A 16,125-nucleotide genomic window follows, 5' to 3' on the forward strand; every position below is an offset into this window, starting at 1 on the left:
CAAGCCAGGTAGGAGTCGAACCTACAATCTTCTGATCCGTAGTCAGACGCATTATCCATTGCGCCACTGGCCATGCTGAAAAAACAACTGCCAAACCGGTGCCTCATTTCTGAAGTACTGGAAAACCTGCCACATGGTACCATTGCCAAAAGTGCCTTCCGTTTCTTGCAAATCAAATCGGAACCGTCCAGAGACTAAATGTGTTGTCCTTACAACACATTTTTACAAAGGGCGAAATCTCTACTTGGCAGATTAAAGTCATCCAAAACAATTAGCAGAAGAAATCATGCAGGAGATGAAACTTGGGGTTTACTTCCTGGAAATCCTAAAGATTCTTCAACCTTGGGGTAGAAGTGTTAAAAATGGAAGCAAGGATGAGATGCCATGACCCGGATTCGAACCGGGGTATCTGCGGCCACAACGCAGAGTACTAACCGCTATACAATCACGGCAACATTCCCGAGCCAGGTAGGAGTCGAACCTACAATCTTCTGATCCATAGTCAGACGCGTTATCCATTGCGCCACTGGCCCTGCTGAAAAAACAACTGCCAAACCGGTGCCTCATTTCTGAAGTACTGGAAAACCTGCCACATGGTACCATTGCCAAAAGTGTCTTCCGTTTCTTGCAAATCAAATCGGAACCGTCCAGAGACTAAATGTGTTGTCCTTACAACACATTTTTACAAAGGGCGAAATAACTACTAACCGGTGCCTCATTTCTGAAGAACTGGAAAACCTGCCACATGGTACCATTGCCAAAAGTGTCTTCCGTTTCTTGCAAATCAAATCGGAACCGTCCAGAGACTAAATGTGTTGTCCTTACAACACATTTTTACAAAGGGCGAAATCACTACTTGGCAGATTAAAGTCATCCAAAACAATTAGCAGATGAAACTTGGGGTCTACTTCCTGGAAATCCTAAAGATTCTTCAACCTTGGGGTAGAAGTGTTAAAATTGGAAGCAAGGATGAGATGCTGTGACCCGGATTCGAACCGGGGTTGCTGCGGCCACAACGCAGAGTACTAACCACTATACGATCATGGCAACATTCCCGAGCCAGGGAGGAGTTGAACCTACAATCTTCTGATCCGTAGTCAGACGCGTTATCCATTGCGCCACTGGCCCTGCTGAAAAAACAACTGCCAAACCGGTGCCTCATTTCTGAAGTACTGGAAAACCTGCCACATGGTACCATTGCCAAAAGTGTCTTCCGTTTCTTGCAAATCAAATCGGAACAGTCCAGAGACTAAATGTGTTGTCCTTACAACACATTTTTACAAAGGGCGAAATCACTACTTGGCAGATTAAAGTCATCCAAAACAATTAGCAGATGAAACTTGGGGTCTACTTCCTGGAAATCCTAAAGATTCTTCAACCTTGGGTTAGAAGTGTTAAAATTGGAAGCAAGGATGAGATGCTGTGACCCGGATTCGAACCGGGGTTGCTGCGGCCACAACGCAGAGTACTAACCACTATACGATCACGGCAACATTCCCGAGCCAGGTAGGAGTCGAACCTACAATCTTCTGATCCGTAGTCAGACGTGTTATCCATTGCGCCACTGGCCCTGCTGAAAAAACAACTGCCAAACCGGTGCCTCATTTCTGAAGTACTGGAAAACCTGCCACATGGTACCATTGCCAAAAGTGTCTTCCGTTTCTTGCAAATCAAATCGGAACCGTCCAGAGACTAAATGTGTTGTCCTTACAACACATTTTTACAAAGGGCGAAATCACTACTTGGCAGATTAAAGTCATCCAAAACAATTAGCAGATGAAACTTGGGGTCTACTTCCTGGAAATCCTAAAGATTCTTCAACCTTGGGGTAGAAGTGTTAAAATTGGAAGCAAGGATGAGATGCCGTGACCCGGATTCGAACCGGGGTTGCTGCGGCCACAACGCAGAGTACTAACCACTATACGATCACGGCAACATTCCCGAGCCAGGTAGGAGTCGAACCTACAATCTTCTGATCCGTAGACAGACGTGTTATCCATTGCGCCACTGGCCCTGCTGACAAAATAACTGCCAAACCGGTGCCTCATTTGTGAAGTACTAGAAAACCTGCCACATGGTACCATTGCCAAACGTGTCTTCCGTTTCTTGCAAATCAAATCGGAACCGTCCAGAGACTAAATGTGTTGTCCTTACAACACATTTATACAAAGGGCGAAATCACTACTTGGCAGATTAAAGTCATCCAAAACAATTAGCAGATGAAACTTGGGGTCTACTTCCTGGAAATCCTAAAGATTCTTCAACCTTGGGTTAGAAGTGTTAAAATTGGAAGCAAGGATGAGATGCTGTGACCCAGATTCAAAGCGGGGTTGCTGCGGCCACAACGCAGAGTACTAACCACTATACGATCACGGCAACCTTCCCAAGCCAGGTAGGAGTCGAACCTACAATCTTCTGATCCGTAGTCAGACGCATTATCCATTGCGCCACTGGCCCTGCTGAAAAAACAACTGCCAAACCGGTGCCTCATTTCTGAAGTACTGGAAAACCTGCCACATGGTACCATTGCCAAAAGTGCCTTCCGTTTCTTGCAAATCAAATCGGAACCGTCCAGAGACTAAATGTGTTGTCCTTACAACACATTTTTACAAAGGACGAAATCACTACTTGGCAGATTAAAGTCATCCAAAACAATTAGCAGATGAAACTTGGGGTTTACTTCCTGGAAATCCTAAAGATTCTTCAACCTTGGGGTAGAAGTGTTAAAAATGGAAGCAAGGATGAGATGCCGTGACCCGGATTAGAACCTGGGTTGCTGCGGCCACAACGCAGAGTACTAACCACTATACGATCACGGCAACCTTCCCGAGCCAGGTAGGAGTCGAACCTACAATCTTCTGATCCGTAGTCAGACGCGTTATCCATTGCGCCACTGGCCCTGCTGAAAAAACAACTGCCAAACCGGTGCCTCATTTCTGAAGAACTGGAAAACCTGCCACATGGTACCATTGCCAAAAGTGTCTTCCGTTTCTTGCAAATCAAATCGGAACCGTCCAGAGACTAAATGTGTTGTCCTTACAACACATTTTTACAAAGGGCGAAATCACTACTTGGCAGATTAAAGTCATCCAAAACAATTAGCAGATGAAATTTGGGGTCTACTTCCTGGAAATCCTAAAGATTCTTCAACCTTGGGTTAGAAGTGTTAAAATTGGAAGCAAGGATGAGATGCCGTGACCCAGATTCGAAGCGGGGTTGCTGCGGCCACAACGCAGAGTACTAACCACTATACGATCACGGCAACATTCCCGAGCCAGGTAGGAGTCAAACCTACAATCTTCTGATCCGTAGACAGACGTGTTATCCATTGCGCCACTGGCCCTGCTGACAAAATAACTGCCAAACCGGTGCCTCATTTGTGAAGTACTAGAAAACCTGCCACATGGTACCATTGCCAAAAGTGTCTTCCGTTTCTTGCAAATCAAATCGGAACCGTCCAGAGACTAAATGTGTTGTCCTTACAACACATTTATACAAAGGGCGAAATCACTACTTGGCAGATTAAAGTCATCCAAAACAATTAGCAGATGAAACTTGGGGTCTACTTCCTGGAAATCCTAAAGATTCTTCAACCTTGGGTTAGAAGTGTTAAAATTGGAAGCAAGGATGAGATGCTGTGACCCAGATTCAAAGCGGGGTTGCTGCGGCCACAACGCAGAGTACTAACCACTATACGATCACGGCAACCTTCCCAAGCCAGGTAGGAGTCGAACCTACAATCTTCTGATCCGTAGTCAGACGCATTATCCATTGCGCCACTGGCCCTGCTGAAAAAACAACTGCCAAACCGGTGCCTCATTTCTGAAGTACTGGAAAACCTGCCACATGGTACCATTGCCAAAAGTGCCTTCCGTTTCTTGCAAATCAAATCGGAACCGTCCAGAGACTAAATGTGTTGTCCTTACAACACATTTTTACAAAGGACGAAATCACTACTTGGCAGATTAAAGTCATCCAAAACAATTAGCAGATGAAACTTGGGGTTTACTTCCTGGAAATCCTAAAGATTCTTCAACCTTGGGGTAGAAGTGTTAAAAATGGAAGCAAGGATGAGATGCCGTGACCCGGATTAGAACCTGGGTTGCTGCGGCCACAACGCAGAGTACTAACCACTATACGATCACGGCAACCTTCCCGAGCCAGGTAGGAGTCGAACCTACAATCTTCTGATCCGTAGTCAGACGCGTTATCCATTGCGCCACTGGCCCTGCTGAAAAAACAACTGCCAAACCGGTGCCTCATTTCTGAAGAACTGGAAAACCTGCCACATGGTACCATTGCCAAAAGTGTCTTCCGTTTCTTGCAAATCAAATCGGAACCGTCCAGAGACTAAATGTGTTGTCCTTACAACACATTTTTACAAAGGGCGAAATCACTACTTGGCAGATTAAAGTCATCCAAAACAATTAGCAGATGAAATTTGGGGTCTACTTCCTGGAAAACCTAAAGATTCTTCAACCTTGGGTTAGAAGTGTTAAAATTGGAAGCAAGGATGAGATGCCGTGACCCAGATTCGAAGCGGGGTTGCTGCGGCCACAACGCAGAGTACTAACCACTATACGATCACGGCAACCTTCCCAAGCCAGGTAGGAGTCGAACCTACAATCTTCTGATCCGTAGTCAGACGCGTTATCCATTGCGCCACTGGCCCTGCTGAAAAAACAACTGCCAAACCGGTGCCTCATTTCTGAAGTACTGGAAAACCTGCCACATGGTACCATTGCCAAAAGTGCCTTCCGTTTCTTGCAAATCAAATCGGAACCGTCCAGAGACTAAATGTGTTGTCCTTACAACACATTTTTACAAAGGGCGAAATCACTACTTGGCAGATTAAAGTCATCCAAAACAATTAGCAGAAGAAATCATGCAGGAGATGAAACTTGGGGTTTACTTCCTGGAAATCCTAAAGATTCTTCAACCTTGGGGTAGAAGTGTTAAAAATGGAAGCAAGGATGAGATGCCGTGACCCGGATTCGAACCGGGGTTGCTGCGGCCACAACGCAGAGTACTAACCGCTATACGATCACGGCAACATTCCCGAGCCAGGTAGGAGTCGAACCTACAATCTTCTGATCCGTAGTCAGACGCGTTATCCATTGCGCCACTGGCCCTGCTGAAAAAACAACTGCCAAACCGGTGCCTCATTTCTGAAGTACTGGAAAACCTGCCACATGGTACCATTGCCAAAAGTGTCTTCCGTTTCTTGCAAATCAAATCGGAACCGTCCAGAGACTAAATGTGTTGTCCTTACAACACATTTTTACAAAGGGCGAAATCACTACTTGGCAGATTAAAGTCATCCAAAACAATTAGCAGAAGAAATCATGCAGGAGATGAAACTTGGGGTTTACTTCCTGGAAATCCTAAAGATTCTTCAACCTTGGGGTAGAAGTGTTAAAAATGGAAGCAAGGATGAGATGCCATGCCCGGATTCGAACCGGGGTTGCTGCGGCCACAACGCAGAGTACTAACCGCTATACGATCACGGCAACATTCCCGAGCCAGGTAGGAGTCGAACCTACAATCTTCTGATCCATAGTCAGACGCGTTATCCATTGCGCCACTGACCCTGCTGAAAAAACAACTGCCAAACCGGTGCCTCATTTCTGAAGTACTGGAAAACCTGCCACATGGTACCATTGCCAAAAGTGTCTTCCGTTTCTTGCAAATCAAATCGGAACCGTCCAGAGACTAAATGTGTTGTCCTTACAACACATTTTTACAAAGGGCGAAATAACTACTAACCGGTGCCTCATTTCTGAAGAACTGGAAAACCTGCCACATGGTACCATTGCCAAAAGTGTCTTCCGTTTCTTGCAAATCAAATCGGAACCGTCCAGAGACTAAATGTGTTGTCCTTACAACACATTTTTACAAAGGGCGAAATCACTACTTGGCAGATTAAAGTCATCCAAAACAATTAGCAGATGAAACTTGGGGTCTACTTCCTGGAAATCCTAAAGATTCTTCAACCATGGGGTAGAAGTGTTAAAATTGGAAGCAAGGATGAGATGCCGTGACCCGGATTCGAACCGGGGTTGCTGCAGCCACAACGCAGAGTACTAACCACTATACGATCACGGCAACATTCCCGAGCCAGGTAGGAGTCGAACCTACAATCTTCTGATCCGTAGTCAGACGCGTTATCCATTGCGCCACTGGCCCTGCTGAAAAAACAACTGCCAAACCGGTGCCTCATTTGTGAAGTACTAGAAAACCTGCCACATGGTACCATTGCCAAAAGTGTCTTCCGTTTCTTGCAAATCAAATCGGAACCGTCCAGAGACTAAATGTGTTGTCCTTACAACACATTTTTACAAAGGGCGAAATCACTACTTGGCAGATTAAAGTCATCCAAAACAATTAGCAGATGAAACTTGGGGTTTACTTCCTGGAAATCCTAAAGATTCTTCAACCTTGGGGTAGAAGTGTTAAAAATGGAAGCAAGGATGAGATGCCGTGACCCGGATTAGAACCTGGGTTGCTGCGGCCACAACGCAGAGTACTAACCACTATACGATCACGGCAACCTTCCCGAGCCAGGTAGGAGTCGAACCTACAATCTTCTGATCCGTAGTCAGACGTGTTATCCATTGCGCCACTGGCCCTGCTGAAAAAACAACTGCCAAACCGGTGCCTCATTTCTGAAGTACTGGAAAACCTGCCACATGGTACCATTGCCAAAAGTGTCTTCCGTTTCTTGCAAATCAAATCGGAACCGTCCAGAGACTAAATGTGTTGTCCTTACAACACATTTTTACAAAGGGCGAAATCACTACTTGGCAGATTAAAGTCATCCAAAACAATTAGCAGATGAAACTTGGGGTCTACTTCCTGGAAATCCTAAAGATTCTTCAACCTTGGGGTAGAAGTGTTAAAATTGGAAGCAAGGATGAGATGCCGTGACCCGGATTCGAACCGGGGTTGCTGCGGCCACAACGCAGAGTACTAACCACTATACGATCACGGCAACATTCCCGAGCCAGGTAGGAGTCGAACCTACAATCTTCTGATCCGTAGTCAGACGCGTTATTCATTGCGCCACTGGCCCTGCTGAAAAAACAACTGCCAAACCGGTGCCTCATTTGTGAAGTACTGGAAAACCTGCCACATGGTACCATTGCCAAAAGTGTCTTCCGTTTCTTGCAAATCAAATCGGAACCGTCCAGAGACTAAATGTGTTGTCCTTACAACACATTTTTACAAAGGGCGAAATCACTACTTGGCAGATTAAAGTCATCCAAAACAATTAGCAGATGAAATTTGGGGTCTACTTCCTGGAAATCCTAAAGATTCTTCAACCTTGGGTTAGAAGTGTTAAAATTGGAAGCAAGGATGAGATGCCGTGACCCAGATTCGAAGCGGGGTTGCTGCGGCCACAACGCAGAGTACTAACCACTATACGATCACGGCAACCTTCCCAAGCCAGGTAGGAGTCGAACCTACAATCTTCTGATCCGTAGTCAGACGCGTTATCCATTGCGCCACTGGCCCTGCTGAAAAAACAACTGCCAAACCGGTGCCTCATTTCTGAAGTACTGGAAAACCTGCCACATGGTACCATTGCCAAAAGTGTCTTCCGTTTCTTGCAAATCAAATCGGAACCGTCCAGAGACTAAATGTGTTGTCCTTACAACACATTTTTACAAAGGGCGAAATCACTACTTGGCAGATTAAAGTCATCCAAAACAATTAGCAGAAGAAATCATGCAGGAGATGAAACTTGGGGTTTACTTCCTGGAAATCCTAAAGATTCTTCAACCTTGGGGTAGAAGTTTTAAAAATGGAAGCAAGGATGAGATGCCGTGACCCGGATTCGAACCGGGGTTGCTGCGGCCACAACGCAGAGTACTAACCACTATACGATCACGGCAACCTTCCCGAGCCAGGTAGGAGTCGAACCTACAATCTTCTGATCCGTAGTCAGACGTGTTTTCCATGGCGCCACTGGCCCTGCTGTAAAAACAACTGCCAAACCGGTGCCTCATTTCTGAAGTACTGGAAAACCTGCCACATGGTACCATTGCCAAAAGTGTCTTCCGTTTCTTGCAAATCAAATCGGAACCGTCCAGAGACTAAATGTGTTGTCCTTACAACACATTTTTACAAAGGGCGAAATAACTACTAACCGGTGCCTCATTTCTGAAGAACTGGAAAACCTGCCACATGGTACCATTGCCAAAAGTGTCTTCCGTTTCTTGCAAATCAAATCGGAACCGTCCAGAGACTAAATGTGTTGTCCTTACAACACATTTTTACAAAGGGCGAAATCACTACTTGGCAGATTAAAGTCATCCAAAACAATTAGCAGATGAAACTTGGGGTCTACTTCCTGGAAATCCTAAAGATTCTTCAACCTTGGGTTAGAAGTGTTAAAATTGGAAGCAAGGATGAGATGCCGTGACCCGGATTCGAACCGGGGTTGCTGCTGCCACAACGCAGAGTACTAACCACTATACGATCACGGCAACATTCCCGAGCCAGGTAGGAGTCGAACCTACAATCTTCTGATCCGTAGTCAGACGCGTTATCCATTGCGCCACTGGCCCTGCTGAAAAAACAACTGCCAAACCGGTGCCTCATTTGTGAAGTACTGGAAAACCTGCCACATGGTACCATTGCCAAAAGTGTCTTCCGTTTCTTGCAAATCAAATCGGAACCGTCCAGAGACTAAATGTGTTGTCCTTACAACACATTTTTACAAAGGGCGAAATCACTACTTGGCAGATTAAAGTCATCCAAAACAATTAGCAGATGAAACTTGGGGTCTACTTCCTGGAAATCCTAAAGATTCTTCAACCTTGGGTTAGAAGTGTTAAAATTGGAAGCAAGGATGAGATGCCGTGACCCAGATTCAAAGCGGGGTTGCTGTGGCCACAACGCAGAGTACTAACCACTATACGATCACGGCAACCTTCCCGAGCCAGGTAGGAGTTGAACCTACAATCTTCTGATCCGTAGTCAGACGCGTTATCCATTGCGCCACTGGCCCTGCTGAAAAAACAACTGCCAAACCGGTGCCTCATTTCTAAAGTACTGGAAAACCTGCCACATGGTACCATTGCCAAAAGTGTCTTCCGTTTCTTGCAAATCAAATCGGAACCGTCCAGAGACTAAATGTGTTGTCCTTACAACACATTTTTACAAAGGGCGAAATCACTACTTGGCAGATTAAAGTCATCCAAAACAATTAGCAGAAGAAATCATGCAGGAGATGAAACTTGGGGTTTACTTCCTGGAAATCCTAAAGATTCTTCAACCTTGGGGTAGAAGTGTTAAAAATGGAAGCAAGGATGAGATGCCGTGACCCGGATTCGAACTGGGGTTGCTGCGGCCACAACGCAGAGTACTAACCGCTATACGATCACGGCAACATTCCCGAGCCAGGTAGGAGTCGAACCTACAATCTTCTGATCCGTAGTCAGACGCGTTATCCATTGTGCCACTGGCCCTGCTGAAAAAACAACTGCCAAACCGGTGCCTCATTTCTGAAGTACTGGAAAACCTGCCACATGGTACCATTGCCAAAAGTGCCTTCCGTTTCTTGCAAATCAAATCGGAACCGTCCAGAGACTAAATGTGTTGTCCTTACAACACATTTTTACAAAGGGCGAAATCACTACTTGGCAGATTAAAGTCATCCAAAACAATTAGCAGATGAAACTTGGGGTCTACTTCCTGGAAATCCTAAAGATTCTTCAACCTTGGGGTAGAAGTGTTAAAATTGGAAGCAAGGATGAGATGCCGTGACCCGGATTCTAACCGGGGTTACTGCGGCCACAACGCAGAGTACTAACCACTATACGATCACGGCAACCTTCCCGAGCCAGGTAGGAGTCGAACCTACAATCTTCTGATCCGTAGTCAGACGTGTTATCCATTGCGCCACTGGCCCTGCTGAAAAAACAACTGCCAAACCGGTGCCTCATTTCTGAAGTACTGGAAAACCTGCCACATGGTACCATTGCCAAAAGTGTCTTCCGTTTCTTGCAAATCAAATCGGTACCGTCCAGAGACTAAATGTGTTGTCCTTACAACACATTTTTACAAAGGGCGAAATCACTACTTGGCAGATTAAAGTCATCCAAAACAATTAGCAGAAGAAATCATGCAGGAGATGAAACTTGGGGTTTACTTCCTGGAAATCCTAAAGATTCTTCAACCTTGGGGTAGAAGTGTTAAAAATGGAAGCAAGGATGAGATGCCGTGACCCGGATTCGAACCGGGGTTGCTGCGGCCACAACGCAGAGTACTAACCGCTATACGATCACGGCAACATTCCCGAGCCAGGTAGGAGTCGAACCTACAATCTTCTGATCCGTAGTCAGACGCGTTATCCATTGCGCCACTGGCCCTGCTGAAAAAACAACTGCCAAACCGGTGCCTCATTTCTGAAGTACTGGAAAACCTGCCACATGGTACCATTGCCAAAAGTGTCTTCCGTTTCTTGCAAATCAAATCGGTACCGTCCAGAGACTAAATGTGTTGTCCTTACAACACATTTTTACAAAGGGCGAAATCACTACTTGGCAGATTAAAGTCATCCAAAACAATTAGCAGAAGAAATCATGCAGGAGATGAAACTTGGGGTTTACTTCCTGGAAATCCTAAAGATTCTTCAACCTTGGGGTAGAAGTGTTAAAAATGGAAGCAAGGATGAGATGCCGTGACCCGGATTCGAACCGGGGTTGCTGCGGCCACAACGCAGAGTACTAACCGCTATACGATCACGGCAACATTCCCGAGCCAGGTAGGAGTCGAACCTACAATCTTCTGATCCGTAGTCAGACGCGTTATCCATTGCGCCACTGGCCCTGCTGAAAAAACAACTGCCAAACCGGTGCCTCATTTCTGAAGTACTGGAAAACCTGCCACATGGTACCATTGCCAAAAGTGTCTTCCGTTTCTTGCAAATCAAATCGGAACCGTCCAGAGGCTAAATGTGTTGTCCTTACAACACATTTTTACAAAGGGCGAAATAACTACTAACCGGTGCCTCATTTCTGAAGAACTGGAAAACCTGCCACATGGTACCATTGCCAAAAGTGTCTTCCGTTTCTTGCAAATCAAATCGGAACCGTCCAGAGACTAAATGTGTTGTCCTTACAACACATTTTTACAAAGGGCGAAATCACTACTTGGCAGATTAAAGTCATCCAAAACAATTAGCAGATGAAACTTGGGGTCTACTTCCTGGAAATCCTAAAGATTCTTAATCCTTGGGGTAGAAGTGTTAAAATTGGAAGCAAGGATGAGATGCCGTGACCCGGATTGGAACCGGGGTTGCTGCGGCCACAACGCAGAGCACTAACCACTATACGATCACGGCAACATTCCCGAGCCAGGTAGGAGTCGAACCTACAATCTTCTGATCCGTAGTCAGACGCGTTATCCATTGCGCCACTGGCCCTGCTGAAAAAACAACTGCCAAACCGGTGCCTCATTTGTGAAGTACTGGAAAACCTGCCACATGGTACCATTGCCAAAAGTGTCTTCCGTTTCTTGCAAATCAAATCGGAACCGTCCAGAGACTAAATGTGTTGTCCTTACAACACATTTTTACAAAGGGCGAAATCACTACTTGGCAGATTAAAGTCATCCAAAACAATTAGCAGATGAAACTTGGGGTCTACTTCCTGGAAATCCTAAAGATTCTTCAACCTTGGGTTAGAAGTGTTAAAATTGGAAGCAAGGATGAGATGCCGTGACCCGGATTCGAACCGGGGTTGCTGCGGCCACAAAGCAGAGTACTAACCACTATACGATCACGGCAACATTCCCGAGCCAGGTAGGAGTCGAACCTACAATCTTCTGATCCGTAGTCAGACGCGTTATCCATTGCGCCACTGGCCCTGCTGAAAAAACAACTGCCAAACCGGTGCCTCATTTCTGAAGTACTGGAAAACCTGCCACATGGTACCATTGCCAAAAGTGCCTTCCGTTTCTTGCAAATCAAATCGGAACCGTCCAGAGACTAAATGTGTTGTCCTTACAACACATTTTTACAAAGGGCGAAATCACTACTTGGCAGATTAAAGTCATCCAAAACAATTAGCAGATGAAACTTGGGGTCTACTTCCTGGAAATCCTAAAGATTCTTCAACCTTGGGGTAGAAGTGTTAAAATTGGAAGCAAGGATGAGATGCCGTGACCCGGATTCAAACCGGGGTTGCTGCGGCCACAACGCAGAGTACTAACCACTATACGATCACGGCAACATTCCCAAGCCAGGTAGGAGTCGAACCTTCAATCTTCTGATCCGTAGTCAGACGCGTTATCCATTGCGCCACTGGCCCTGCTGAAAAAACAACTGCCAAACCGGTGCCTCATTTGTGAAGTACTGGAAAACCTGCCACATGGTACCATTGCCAAAAGTGTCTTCCGTTTCTTGCAAATCAAATCGGAACCGTCCAGAGACTAAATGTGTTGTCTTTACAACACATTTTTACAAAGGGCGAAATCACTACTTGGCAGATTAAAGTCATCCAAAACAATTAGCAGATGAAACTTGGGGTCTACTTCCTGGAAATCCTAAAGATTCTTCAACCTTGGGGTAGAAGTGTTAAAATTGGAAGCAAGGATGAGATGCCGTGACCCGGATTCGAACCAGGGTTGCTGCGGCCACAACGCAGAGTACTAACCACTATACGATCACGGCAACCTTCCCGAGCCAGGTAGGAGTCGAACCTACAATCTTCTGATCCGTAGTCAGACGCGTTATCCATTGCGCCACTGGCCCTGCTGAAAAAACAACTGCCAAACCGGTGCCTCATTTCTGAAGTACTGGAAAACCTGCCACATGGTACCATTGCCAAAAGTGTCTTCCGTTTCTTGCAAATCAAATCGGAACCGTCCAGAGACTAAATGTGTTGTCCTTACAACACATTTTTACAAAGGGCGAAATCACTACTTGGCAGATTAAAGTCATCCAAAACAATTAGCAGAAGAAATCATGCAGGAGATGAAACTTGGGGTTTACTTCCTGGAAATCCTAAAGATTCTTCAACCTTGGGGTAGAAGTGTTAAAAATGGAAGCAAGGATGAGATGCCGTGACCCGGATTTGAACCGGGGTTGCTGCGGCCACAACGCAGAGTACTAACTGCTATACGATCACGGCAACATTCCCGAGCCAGGTAGGAGTCGAACCTAAAGATTCTTCAACCTTGGGGTAGAAGTGTTAAAATTAGAAGCAAGGATGAGATGCCGTGACCCGGATTCGAACCGGGGTTGCTGTGGCCACAACGCAGAGTACTAACCACTATACGATCACGGCAACATTCCCGAGCCAGGTAGGAGTCGAACCTTCAATCTTCTGATCCGTAGTCAGACGCGTTATCCATTGCGCCACTGGCCCTGCTGAAAAAACAACTGCCAAACCGGTGCCTCATTTGTGAAGTACTGGAAAACCTGCCACATGGTACCATTGCCAAAAGTGTCTTCCGTTTCTTGCAAATCAAATCGGAACCGTCCAGAGACTAAATGTGTTGTCCTTACAACACATTTTTACAAAGGGCGAAATCACTACTTGGCAGATTAAAGTCATCCAAAACAATTAGCAGAAGAAATCATGCAGGAGATGAAACTTGGGGTTTACTTCCTGGAAATCCTAAAGATTCTTCAACCTTGGGGTAGAAGTGTTAAAAATGGAAGCAAGGATGAGATGCCGTGACCCGGATTCGAACCGGGGTTGCTGCGGCCACAACGCAGAGTACTAACTGCTATACGATCACGGCAACATTCCCGAGCCAGGTAGGAGTCGAACCTAAAGATTCTTCAACCTTGGGGTAGAAGTGTTAAAATTAGAAGCAAGGATGAGATGCCGTGACCCGGATTCGAACCGGGGTTGCTGTGGCCACAACGCAGAGTACTAACCACTATACGATCACGGCAACATTCCCGAGCCAGGTAGGAGTCGAACCTACAATCTTCTGATCCGTAGTCAGACGCGTTATCCATTGCGCCACTGGCCCTGCTGAAAAAACAACTGCCAAACCGGTGCCTCATTTGTGAAGTACTGGAAAACCTGCCACATGGTACCATTGCCAAAAGTGTCTTCCGTTTCTTGCAAATCAAATCGGAACCGTCCAGAGACTAAATGTGTTGTCCTTACAACACATTTTTACAAAGGGCGAAATCACTACTTGGCAGATTAAAGTCATCCAAAACAATTAGCAGATGAAACTTGGGGTCTACTTCCTGGAAATCCTAAAGATTCTTCAACCTTGGGGTAGAAGTGTTAAAATTGGAAGCAAGGATGAGATGCCGTGACCCGGATTCGAACCGGGGTTGCTGCGGCCACAACGCAGAGTACTAACCACTATACGATCACGGCAACATTCCCGAGCCAGGTAGGAGTCGAACCTACAATCTTCTGATCCGTAGTCAGACGTGTTATCCATTGCGCCACTGGCCCTGCTGAAAAAATAACTGCCAAACCGGTGCCTCATTTCTGAAGTACTGGAAAACCTGCCACATGGTCCCATTGCCAAAAGTGTCTTCCGTTTCTTGCAAATCAAATCGGAACCGTCCAGAGACTAAATGTGTTGTCCTTACAACACATTTTTACAAAGGGCGAAATCACTACTTGGCAGATTAAAGTCATCCAAAACAATTAGCAGATGAAACTTGGGGTCTACTTCCTGGAAATCCTAAAGATTCTTCAACCTTGGGGTAGAAGTGTTAAAATTGGAAGCAAGGATGAGATGCCGTGACCCGGATTTGAACCGGGGTTGCTGCGGCCACAACGCAGAGTACTAACCACTATACGATCACGGCAACATTCCCGAGCCAGGTAGGAGTCGAACCTACAATCTTCTGATCCGTAGTCAGACGCGTTATCCATTGCGCCACTGGCCCTGCTGAAAAAACAACTGCCAAACCGGTGCCTCATTTGTGAAGTACTGGAAAACCTGCCACATGGTACCATTGCCAAAAGTGTCTTCCGTTTCTTGCAAATCAAATCCGAACCGTCCAGAGACTAAATGTGTTGTCCTTACAACACATTTTTACAAAGGGCGAAATCACTACTTGGCAGATTAAAGTCATCCAAAACAATTAGCAGATGAAACTTGGGGTCTACTTCCTGGAAATCCTAAAGATTCTTCAACCTTGGGGTAGAAGTGTTAAAATTGGAAGCAAGGATGAGATGCCGTGACCCAGATTCGAAGCGGGGTTGCTGCGGCCACAACGCAGAGTACTAACCACTATACGATCAGGCAACCTTCCCGAGCCAGGTAGGAGTCGAACCTACAATCTTCTGATCCGTAGTCAGTCGCGTTATCCATTGCGCCACTGGCCCTGCTGAAAAAACAACTGCCAAACCGGTGCCTCATTTGTGAAGTACTGGAAAACCTGCCACATGGTACCATTGCCAAAAGTGTCTTCCGTTTCTTGCAAATCAAATCCGAACCGTCCAGAGACTAAATGTGTTGTCCTTACAACACATTTTTACAAAGGGCGAAATCACTACTTGGCAGATTAAAGTCATCCAAAACAATTAGCAGATGAAACTTGGGGTCTACTTCTTGGAAATCCTAAAGATTCTTCAACCTTGGGGTAGAAGTGTTAAAATTGGAAGCAAGGATGAGATGCCGTGACCCAGATTCGAAGCGGGGTTGCTGCAGCCACAATGCAGAGTACTAACCGCTATACGATCACGGCAACATTCCCGAGCCAGGTAGGAGTCGAACCTACAATCTTCTGATCCGTAGTCAGACGCGTTATCCATTGCGCCACTGGCCCTGCTGAAAAAACAACTGCCAAACCGGTGCCTCATTTCTGAAGTACTGGAAAACCTGCCACATGGTACCATTGCCAAAAGTGTCTTCCGTTTCTTGCAAATCAAATCGGAACCGTCCAGAGACTAAATGTGTTGTCCTTACAACACATTTTTACAAAGGGCGAAATCACTACTTGGCAGATTAAAGTCATCCAAAACAATTAGCAGATGAAACTTGGGGTCTACTTCCTGGAAATCCTAAAGATTCTTCAACCTTGGGGTAGAAGTGTTAAAATTGGAAGCAAGGATGAGATGCCGTGACCCGGATTTGAACCGGGGTTGCTGCGGCCACAACGCAGAGTACTAACCACTATACGATCACGGC

The 16,125-nt window shown here is 45.9% G+C and overlaps 44 non-coding genes across 44 annotated transcripts; all 44 read right to left on the reverse strand.

The window, feature by feature from the left end:
• Positions 1-380: 380 nt before the first annotated feature.
• TRNAH-GUG (transfer RNA histidin (anticodon GUG)) lies at positions 381-452 on the reverse strand. The gene has a single exon. It is a non-coding gene; the product is annotated as a tRNA-His (tRNA).
• An 8-nt stretch (positions 453-460) lies between these two features.
• Positions 461-533, reverse strand: TRNAH-AUG (transfer RNA histidin (anticodon AUG)). Its single transcript has one exon. It is a non-coding gene; the product is annotated as a tRNA-His (tRNA).
• Positions 534-1,055: 522 nt separating this feature from the next.
• On the reverse strand, positions 1,056-1,128 carry TRNAR-ACG (transfer RNA arginine (anticodon ACG)). The gene has a single exon. It is a non-coding gene; the product is annotated as a tRNA-Arg (tRNA).
• Positions 1,129-1,498: 370 nt separating this feature from the next.
• On the reverse strand, positions 1,499-1,571 carry TRNAR-ACG (transfer RNA arginine (anticodon ACG)). The gene has a single exon. It is a non-coding gene; the product is annotated as a tRNA-Arg (tRNA).
• A 290-nt stretch (positions 1,572-1,861) lies between these two features.
• TRNAH-GUG (transfer RNA histidin (anticodon GUG)) lies at positions 1,862-1,933 on the reverse strand. Its single transcript has one exon. It is a non-coding gene; the product is annotated as a tRNA-His (tRNA).
• Positions 1,934-1,941: 8 nt separating this feature from the next.
• On the reverse strand, positions 1,942-2,014 carry TRNAR-ACG (transfer RNA arginine (anticodon ACG)). Its single transcript has one exon. It is a non-coding gene; the product is annotated as a tRNA-Arg (tRNA).
• Positions 2,015-2,384: 370 nt separating this feature from the next.
• TRNAR-ACG (transfer RNA arginine (anticodon ACG)) lies at positions 2,385-2,457 on the reverse strand. Its single transcript has one exon. It is a non-coding gene; the product is annotated as a tRNA-Arg (tRNA).
• A 370-nt stretch (positions 2,458-2,827) lies between these two features.
• Positions 2,828-2,900, reverse strand: TRNAR-ACG (transfer RNA arginine (anticodon ACG)). The gene has a single exon. It is a non-coding gene; the product is annotated as a tRNA-Arg (tRNA).
• An 813-nt stretch (positions 2,901-3,713) lies between these two features.
• Positions 3,714-3,786, reverse strand: TRNAR-ACG (transfer RNA arginine (anticodon ACG)). Its single transcript has one exon. It is a non-coding gene; the product is annotated as a tRNA-Arg (tRNA).
• Positions 3,787-4,156: 370 nt separating this feature from the next.
• TRNAR-ACG (transfer RNA arginine (anticodon ACG)) lies at positions 4,157-4,229 on the reverse strand. Its single transcript has one exon. It is a non-coding gene; the product is annotated as a tRNA-Arg (tRNA).
• Positions 4,230-4,599: 370 nt separating this feature from the next.
• Positions 4,600-4,672, reverse strand: TRNAR-ACG (transfer RNA arginine (anticodon ACG)). Its single transcript has one exon. It is a non-coding gene; the product is annotated as a tRNA-Arg (tRNA).
• A 307-nt stretch (positions 4,673-4,979) lies between these two features.
• TRNAH-GUG (transfer RNA histidin (anticodon GUG)) lies at positions 4,980-5,051 on the reverse strand. Its single transcript has one exon. It is a non-coding gene; the product is annotated as a tRNA-His (tRNA).
• An 8-nt stretch (positions 5,052-5,059) lies between these two features.
• TRNAR-ACG (transfer RNA arginine (anticodon ACG)) lies at positions 5,060-5,132 on the reverse strand. The gene has a single exon. It is a non-coding gene; the product is annotated as a tRNA-Arg (tRNA).
• A 386-nt stretch (positions 5,133-5,518) lies between these two features.
• Positions 5,519-5,591, reverse strand: TRNAH-AUG (transfer RNA histidin (anticodon AUG)). Its single transcript has one exon. It is a non-coding gene; the product is annotated as a tRNA-His (tRNA).
• Positions 5,592-6,033: 442 nt separating this feature from the next.
• On the reverse strand, positions 6,034-6,105 carry TRNAH-GUG (transfer RNA histidin (anticodon GUG)). The gene has a single exon. It is a non-coding gene; the product is annotated as a tRNA-His (tRNA).
• Positions 6,106-6,113: 8 nt separating this feature from the next.
• TRNAR-ACG (transfer RNA arginine (anticodon ACG)) lies at positions 6,114-6,186 on the reverse strand. Its single transcript has one exon. It is a non-coding gene; the product is annotated as a tRNA-Arg (tRNA).
• Positions 6,187-6,556: 370 nt separating this feature from the next.
• Positions 6,557-6,629, reverse strand: TRNAR-ACG (transfer RNA arginine (anticodon ACG)). The gene has a single exon. It is a non-coding gene; the product is annotated as a tRNA-Arg (tRNA).
• A 290-nt stretch (positions 6,630-6,919) lies between these two features.
• On the reverse strand, positions 6,920-6,991 carry TRNAH-GUG (transfer RNA histidin (anticodon GUG)). The gene has a single exon. It is a non-coding gene; the product is annotated as a tRNA-His (tRNA).
• Positions 6,992-6,999: 8 nt separating this feature from the next.
• TRNAR-ACG (transfer RNA arginine (anticodon ACG)) lies at positions 7,000-7,072 on the reverse strand. The gene has a single exon. It is a non-coding gene; the product is annotated as a tRNA-Arg (tRNA).
• Positions 7,073-7,442: 370 nt separating this feature from the next.
• On the reverse strand, positions 7,443-7,515 carry TRNAR-ACG (transfer RNA arginine (anticodon ACG)). The gene has a single exon. It is a non-coding gene; the product is annotated as a tRNA-Arg (tRNA).
• A 307-nt stretch (positions 7,516-7,822) lies between these two features.
• TRNAH-GUG (transfer RNA histidin (anticodon GUG)) lies at positions 7,823-7,894 on the reverse strand. The gene has a single exon. It is a non-coding gene; the product is annotated as a tRNA-His (tRNA).
• A 603-nt stretch (positions 7,895-8,497) lies between these two features.
• Positions 8,498-8,570, reverse strand: TRNAR-ACG (transfer RNA arginine (anticodon ACG)). The gene has a single exon. It is a non-coding gene; the product is annotated as a tRNA-Arg (tRNA).
• Positions 8,571-8,940: 370 nt separating this feature from the next.
• On the reverse strand, positions 8,941-9,013 carry TRNAR-ACG (transfer RNA arginine (anticodon ACG)). Its single transcript has one exon. It is a non-coding gene; the product is annotated as a tRNA-Arg (tRNA).
• Positions 9,014-9,400: 387 nt separating this feature from the next.
• On the reverse strand, positions 9,401-9,473 carry TRNAR-ACG (transfer RNA arginine (anticodon ACG)). Its single transcript has one exon. It is a non-coding gene; the product is annotated as a tRNA-Arg (tRNA).
• Positions 9,474-9,763: 290 nt separating this feature from the next.
• Positions 9,764-9,835, reverse strand: TRNAH-GUG (transfer RNA histidin (anticodon GUG)). The gene has a single exon. It is a non-coding gene; the product is annotated as a tRNA-His (tRNA).
• Positions 9,836-9,843: 8 nt separating this feature from the next.
• TRNAR-ACG (transfer RNA arginine (anticodon ACG)) lies at positions 9,844-9,916 on the reverse strand. The gene has a single exon. It is a non-coding gene; the product is annotated as a tRNA-Arg (tRNA).
• Positions 9,917-10,223: 307 nt separating this feature from the next.
• Positions 10,224-10,295, reverse strand: TRNAH-GUG (transfer RNA histidin (anticodon GUG)). Its single transcript has one exon. It is a non-coding gene; the product is annotated as a tRNA-His (tRNA).
• An 8-nt stretch (positions 10,296-10,303) lies between these two features.
• TRNAR-ACG (transfer RNA arginine (anticodon ACG)) lies at positions 10,304-10,376 on the reverse strand. The gene has a single exon. It is a non-coding gene; the product is annotated as a tRNA-Arg (tRNA).
• Positions 10,377-10,683: 307 nt separating this feature from the next.
• TRNAH-GUG (transfer RNA histidin (anticodon GUG)) lies at positions 10,684-10,755 on the reverse strand. Its single transcript has one exon. It is a non-coding gene; the product is annotated as a tRNA-His (tRNA).
• Positions 10,756-10,763: 8 nt separating this feature from the next.
• On the reverse strand, positions 10,764-10,836 carry TRNAR-ACG (transfer RNA arginine (anticodon ACG)). The gene has a single exon. It is a non-coding gene; the product is annotated as a tRNA-Arg (tRNA).
• Positions 10,837-11,358: 522 nt separating this feature from the next.
• On the reverse strand, positions 11,359-11,431 carry TRNAR-ACG (transfer RNA arginine (anticodon ACG)). Its single transcript has one exon. It is a non-coding gene; the product is annotated as a tRNA-Arg (tRNA).
• A 370-nt stretch (positions 11,432-11,801) lies between these two features.
• TRNAR-ACG (transfer RNA arginine (anticodon ACG)) lies at positions 11,802-11,874 on the reverse strand. Its single transcript has one exon. It is a non-coding gene; the product is annotated as a tRNA-Arg (tRNA).
• A 290-nt stretch (positions 11,875-12,164) lies between these two features.
• On the reverse strand, positions 12,165-12,236 carry TRNAH-GUG (transfer RNA histidin (anticodon GUG)). The gene has a single exon. It is a non-coding gene; the product is annotated as a tRNA-His (tRNA).
• Positions 12,237-12,607: 371 nt separating this feature from the next.
• Positions 12,608-12,679, reverse strand: TRNAH-GUG (transfer RNA histidin (anticodon GUG)). The gene has a single exon. It is a non-coding gene; the product is annotated as a tRNA-His (tRNA).
• An 8-nt stretch (positions 12,680-12,687) lies between these two features.
• TRNAR-ACG (transfer RNA arginine (anticodon ACG)) lies at positions 12,688-12,760 on the reverse strand. The gene has a single exon. It is a non-coding gene; the product is annotated as a tRNA-Arg (tRNA).
• Positions 12,761-13,303: 543 nt separating this feature from the next.
• TRNAR-ACG (transfer RNA arginine (anticodon ACG)) lies at positions 13,304-13,376 on the reverse strand. The gene has a single exon. It is a non-coding gene; the product is annotated as a tRNA-Arg (tRNA).
• A 543-nt stretch (positions 13,377-13,919) lies between these two features.
• TRNAR-ACG (transfer RNA arginine (anticodon ACG)) lies at positions 13,920-13,992 on the reverse strand. The gene has a single exon. It is a non-coding gene; the product is annotated as a tRNA-Arg (tRNA).
• Positions 13,993-14,282: 290 nt separating this feature from the next.
• On the reverse strand, positions 14,283-14,354 carry TRNAH-GUG (transfer RNA histidin (anticodon GUG)). Its single transcript has one exon. It is a non-coding gene; the product is annotated as a tRNA-His (tRNA).
• An 8-nt stretch (positions 14,355-14,362) lies between these two features.
• Positions 14,363-14,435, reverse strand: TRNAR-ACG (transfer RNA arginine (anticodon ACG)). Its single transcript has one exon. It is a non-coding gene; the product is annotated as a tRNA-Arg (tRNA).
• Positions 14,436-14,725: 290 nt separating this feature from the next.
• TRNAH-GUG (transfer RNA histidin (anticodon GUG)) lies at positions 14,726-14,797 on the reverse strand. Its single transcript has one exon. It is a non-coding gene; the product is annotated as a tRNA-His (tRNA).
• An 8-nt stretch (positions 14,798-14,805) lies between these two features.
• On the reverse strand, positions 14,806-14,878 carry TRNAR-ACG (transfer RNA arginine (anticodon ACG)). The gene has a single exon. It is a non-coding gene; the product is annotated as a tRNA-Arg (tRNA).
• A 369-nt stretch (positions 14,879-15,247) lies between these two features.
• Positions 15,248-15,320, reverse strand: TRNAR-ACG (transfer RNA arginine (anticodon ACG)). Its single transcript has one exon. It is a non-coding gene; the product is annotated as a tRNA-Arg (tRNA).
• Positions 15,321-15,690: 370 nt separating this feature from the next.
• On the reverse strand, positions 15,691-15,763 carry TRNAR-ACG (transfer RNA arginine (anticodon ACG)). Its single transcript has one exon. It is a non-coding gene; the product is annotated as a tRNA-Arg (tRNA).
• Positions 15,764-16,053: 290 nt separating this feature from the next.
• Positions 16,054-16,125, reverse strand: TRNAH-GUG (transfer RNA histidin (anticodon GUG)). Its single transcript has one exon. It is a non-coding gene; the product is annotated as a tRNA-His (tRNA).

The sequence above is a fragment of the Hyla sarda genome, chromosome 4 (assembly GCF_029499605.1).
Source record: "Hyla sarda isolate aHylSar1 chromosome 4, aHylSar1.hap1, whole genome shotgun sequence".
NCBI lineage: Eukaryota > Metazoa > Chordata > Amphibia > Anura > Hylidae > Hyla > Hyla sarda.